Source organism: Miscanthus floridulus, chromosome 12 (genome assembly GCF_019320115.1).
Source record: "Miscanthus floridulus cultivar M001 chromosome 12, ASM1932011v1, whole genome shotgun sequence".
In the NCBI taxonomy this organism is placed as follows: Eukaryota; Viridiplantae; Streptophyta; class Magnoliopsida; order Poales; family Poaceae; genus Miscanthus; species Miscanthus floridulus.
In genome coordinates, this window is record NC_089591.1 from 62922948 (window position 1) to 62928668 (window position 5721).

The 5721-nt window shown below is 44.5% G+C and overlaps 1 long non-coding RNA gene across 4 annotated transcripts; it reads right to left on the reverse strand.

Annotated features, from left to right (window-relative positions):
- Positions 1–1449: 1449 nt before the first annotated feature.
- On the reverse strand, positions 1450–4946 carry LOC136498132 (uncharacterized). Of its 4 annotated transcripts, none has more exons than XR_010769526.1 (6): positions 4825–4946; positions 3670–4721; positions 3396–3497; positions 3261–3312; positions 2191–2385; positions 1450–2084 (listed from the first exon to the last, which is right to left on the reverse strand). It is a non-coding gene; the product is annotated as an uncharacterized lncRNA (long non-coding RNA). The 4 variants fall into 4 exon arrangements; XR_010769525.1 differs by having other exon boundaries at positions 1450–2093; XR_010769527.1 differs by lacking the exon at positions 1450–2084 and having other exon boundaries at positions 2122–2385; positions 3670–3763; positions 4271–4721.
- Between the last annotated feature and the right edge of the window lie 775 nt (positions 4947–5721).

The window sequence follows — 5721 nt, forward strand, 5'->3', positions numbered from 1 at the left end:
GATTAAAGAATATTGTCCATTGGATTTGAGTGAGTATGAAAAAGGAGAGGTTAGAATAGATCTCGTCCGTTTGTTTCTAATGAGTTGCTTTCCTAGGTGTACTTTCTTTGGTGCATGGAGGAAAGATCATGACTACGGGGTATGTTTTGATAAGCTTAGAACTGATGCCTTTTAGTATAGATTTACATACGATTGGAGGATGTAGGCTAAAAATTTGGTCATTGGAGGTGCATCAGGCGGTCCAAGCCACACGTCTCAGTTCTCACTCACTTGAGCATCAAGTGATACAAGTGCAGCGTACGTGTGTTGGTAGGTGCGAGAGTACATGCTTGTTTATAAACATTGTTTCGTAAATAACTAATAAAAAACTAGTAAGGTGCACTACAAGTTCTGAAGTGTGAAAACTGAAAGGTGAAGACAGACAGGCTGCTGGTTTATCCTCAGAATTAGGATCCAATGCGTTTTCAGTGTCTCCGGGCTGTACACTTGAAGCTCTTGCAAATTGCAATCACGCACTCTGGACATCTTGTAGCCAGGCTTGCCGATTTTTTTTTTTTTTGTCACCTCAGCTGAATTGATGTAGTATGCAGACATGCAGTTCTCTGTCAATCGCTCAGACGGTCCACTGGTCCAGTATTATCCATTTGCACGATCGGTGTCGTGGCTGAACGTTCTCAGTTCAGCAGTCAGCCCAAATAAGACCCGGTGAATCGGCGATGCGTGGTCACCTCGACCGTTCCCTTGGATGGATGCATTTCTGTCAGGGAGAGCTCGTTGCAAGATCCCTTGGATGGATGCATTAAAAAGATGGTAAAAACCTACTAACCGTGATCCACAGGGCGTGTTAACTTGCGTGCCAGCTGAGTTGCGGTGCGTGCGTAGAACCACCGCTGACAAATCCGGCGTTGAATTCATCAGCTCTAGTCTCCCGTTCCCTGCACCCTGATCTGTTCTGTTTCTCAACGCCTGCCTGAAACAGTCCAACTCCAGTCCCATGGACCTATGCATCCAGCCGATGTTCCAAGCAAAGCTAGCTTACGACCTTGGCGCAGCGTTTTCGCTGATGACTTGGATCATCTCGGCCGCTGGCTATGACTGGTAATAAGAGCGTGCTATGACCGGTCGGATCAGGTTTCAGCTCGCGGTTTGTTAGGCCATTCCTGGCTTCCCGCACGGTGCAATGCCAAAAAGCAAGCCACCTTGACCTGACACTGACAACGACGCTGCTAGATCCGGCCGGACGGGGAACCAACTCTCCGCCGTAAGACACATGGAAAGAGTATCAAATTTAAATGTAAAAAGAGCTGGAGCCTGGAGCTGCAGTGTTTTCCTTTGTTTTGACTATAAACAAACACCCTGATTGGCTGGTCGATTCAGGTTCCGTTTTGGAGAGAGGTCGTTAGTCACCCTGGACCCGTACGTAGTAGTCAGAGTTCGTTACTCTGTGAGGTCGACCCGATCGCGAGAGGAAGACGCTTCGTTCGGCGTAGCAAGAGCTAGCTGAAACGCATCTTGTTGGTAAGTTTCTTGCAGAACCAGCCTGGTGTACAGTCTCGTCGCAGGAGTCCTCACTCCTCTGGTGCTGTACTTTCCTCGTAGGATCGTGGACCTTGTAGTGTAGGCATGCACTCTTCTCCGCTCTCCTCTGCTGTTTCTGCAGTAACGTTTCGACAGTTTCGTGTTCCTGTTTCCCAATACCTCTGAATGCAGATCACTGTGACTTTTGAGCTCCGCTGTCCCAGACATAGAATGAACGTCTGCTGCTGCCGTGTATTTCCTTTTGATGAGTTTTGACTATACAATACAACGAACACACACCGGTAGCTTCGGCTTCCATCTGGAAGAGGTCAGCATCGGTTAGCTAGGGTACCGGCTTTCTGCCGCGTCGCTCATGTCGTTCAGTGCAGCAAGCTAACTGAAACGCACCGTCTTGGGAAGTTTCTTGGATAACTTGGAGTATAATCTCAGAGTCCTTGCTCTGAGACTCTGGAAGTGGCATTTTTTTTTCTGACCGAACTCCGAAGAAGACCAGATATCGTGTGACAGGTGTTTTCAAAGCTACTAGAACATCAGGCGCCCGCGCCCTGCAATGACTTCAAAAACAAAAGTTATAGTCCACCATTGAGATGGTTTTATAAATTAAATGGTAATACTAAGAGCCGATCAGAAACATTGGTTTAATTTACATACGGTCAATGTCACTGTCACTACGTTGTCAACACCTACGGTCAGGCATATGCCGCATATCACAGCAAAAGAATGACAAACTACAAAGTTTGCAGTCTGCGGCCATGCGATTTTCGAAAACACAGCTGATCATCACAATGGCAACTGGCATGGTCCCTTGATGTTGAACTTTGGACGCTGGTGAATAGTTGAATTGACCTGTAAATTGAAAAGGTTGTCAGAGACGCAGTTATCAAACATGACTGAGGTAGAGAGCAGAGTACAGAATTAGTTATCAAAAATGACAGAGAGCATATTATAGAATCAGATGGAAATTGTGCAGTTCGCATTCTGTTTAACCATGTTAACCCTAGGTGGATTCATCAACTGAGGATGCACAATAAAACGCCAATGCACGATATATCCAAGTATTAGACATAATAGTGAAATCTGATGTACACCATAACATTGTTTTCCCCTATAACTATTTGCCTCAAAGGATCCCTGGTGACAAATTAAATCATAAGCACTGGGTGGATATTAGCACTTGTAATGCACTAACTACATGATGCGCATTGGGTGGATATTAGCACTTGTAATGCACTGGGACCTTCTAAGCCAACATATATATCCACATTCAAACCCGAAGATATCAACATGGATTTGACAATGGCTAATGCTAAATGATTCCTTTATATTAGGTATGTATCTAACAGTTATAAAATTACTCCATAGAAACAAATGGATATAATATAAATAGGGCATCGCAATGAACTAAATAATAGAAAGACATGTACGATGGCATAAAGAGGCAGCACAAATGTACAATAAGTCAATAACACTTTCAGAAACAAAATGTAGCAGCTAAGGGGGTGTTTGGTTCGGGCTACTAAACTTTAATAGCTACTAAACGGTTTAGTCACTTTTAGTAACTCCAGAGTTACTACAGAGAACTAAAGCCCTTTTAGTCACTTTTAGTCATAGTGTTTGGTTAAAAAGTTACTAAAGTGACTAAAAGCTACTAAATTTAGTAGCTATTAGACAAACCAAACCGGCCCTAAATGTAGCAGCAACATCGGTCAAGTTAGCAATACCTTCTCCGATAAGAAGGGCCCTCTTACGGCCATCAGGATCAGTGGTAGCACACTGCACTAGTTTACAATATATTCATGAAAGATATATGTAATGAATAGAATAGATAGACAGCTGAAAGGTTCTACTGTTCTTACCTGCAGAAGTACTCTAGCATACTGTAGAACCTCCACCTCATTGGAAGTTCCACTCTACTCTGCATAATTTCCTAGCTCCGAAGCATACCCCAAATCACCAACCTGGTATGCAACAACTATGAGATTATTGCACCATGCACCTCACAGATGGAACATTTTATCATTAAATATTAGCTCCTTCTAGAAACCCATTTCATCGTAAATCCGAAAGATGGAAAGGTATCAAAAGGTGCAAAGAAACTTGAAGGATGATCTGCATGTAATTCAGGCTTACAGTCTCTACATATATGACGGTAGCACCAACTCCTGCAACCTTGTCCAAATGCATCATTTTGGTTCCGTAGTATGAATTTCGGGGAAGCACTTGTCTGGAGGAAGAGAAGTGGTTCATTACTTAAATCTAGTGGAACATACAGAACTCCCAACATAAGTTTATCCAAATAGAAATGTAAACATTGAACAATGGAGTAGTTACTTCAAGAGCAAAAGGAGAAAATATTCATAGCTAAATAGCAAAACCTTTCCAAAGACATATAATCGGCATTATTCTTTACCATGTGAAAAGCCCCATGAATAAGAACTGGTATTTCTAGGGGCAGACCAACACAATATTTTTTTTCCTAACCAGATTAGTAGAAGGATGTACCAAGTAAGGATGGCACACTTAAATAGGAGAAGGCAGCAACAGTTCTAATCTTCACAAAATAGCACTGAACAATTTGAATCCTCAATTATTCCTAAAAGAGGATGAAATATTACACAAATATAAACATGAATGCAAGCCACATTCATTTGTCTGCAAATTACCTAGAGGAATAACAAAACAAAGAGAAATTGTTTTTTACGCTACAGCTCAAGCTATTAAAACATGGTACCTCAAGCAAGTAACCTCACTAAAACTGAACAACATCAGTAGGACCAATAGAACCATAGCAATGAGGGAGGCTTTCAGGTATAGTATCATTTTTTGTGGCTTTTGGGAGGAGGAGCCACGAGGCCAGGAGCTCTGGGGCAAGGAACAGCGTGCAGAGGAATGGCCGCCGCAGTTTGTCTCTCCAGCACCGGCTGGATCCACCTAACGCCGCAGCAGCTGCCACTCGGCGCCGCTTTGCAAGGAGAAGCGAAGCCGTCAAAGAGATCGAGACATAACAATGAGGGAGGCAGAGAGGAAGTCATCAACAGGAACCACAAGATCGTATGAGCCAGTTGACAACCCATGGTTCATCGATCTGACGCAAAGATGTCATACTGGACCGAAAAAAAAACAATGGAAATACCACAGTTTCTTCAGCACCCTTTCCTCAATCCTCAATCTTCCTCGCAGATCTAGCAAAACAGTAATGTATTCAAGCATTCAAGTATAACAAGAAAGGGATGTAAAGTAGGAGGGGAAGGGCAAGAGGATGGAGACTTCGGAGGAGGGGAGCACCTGATGGATCCACCGCGTGAACAGTGAACTTGACACGAGCGAGTGGCAACGGCGGCGGGGAGAAGAGAGAGAAAGGAAAAGGAGAAACGCGAGAGGTTTGGGTTTGGGTTGGATGGAGGTGGAGGGGGTTCTCCACAATTTCCCATGGGAGGTTTATAAAAAAAAATTTCTGTTCCTCGGGTTTGAATAAAATTTACATCAGTTTTTTTATTAAAAAAATAGCCAAACATGAATGCTGCGTGAGGCTGTTAAGCTGGATTGTGGGTTATTTTTAAACAAGACGGAGGGCTTTTTTGCGAAATGGCCGAAGCCACGGATGCTACGAATTTGGAGGTTCTCGGTTTTAAGGCCAGTTTCATGTACCAGTTTTTAAGACACGACACTGGGAATGAAACCTATTCTCTCGGTTGTACAATTTTATTTCATGGTTTCATAAGCTAGCTTTATCATTTAATTATTACACTGTGTTATGATCAAATGTGTCATCTAAACTGTGTAGTCATTGATATCCTATCCCATATTCCCATCCCGTAAAGCTACGATGAATGATCTGCATCTGAACTCTGAACCAAATTGCATCCGAACTCTGAACAAAAATCTGAGTAGTATCGTAGTCTGTACACAAGCACAGGTAGCAGGCGGCCGCCGTCAGACAAGCGCTGCAGACGCCAGGATCAGCAGCCGAGGGCCGAGGCAAGCGTGCAGGAAGCTGGCCTCGCGGACGACCGCGTAAAGGCTCGCCGGTCGCCGCGCCGTCGTCGCCCTCGCTGGGGCGCACCCGCTTGACGGAGACCGCCTCGCCTATGCAGCGGTCCCACGCCTCGGTGACGGCGGGGTCGAGCCGGATGGATTGGATCGGCGTGAGCCGGCCGACCTTGGCAGGGGCGCCGCACCGAG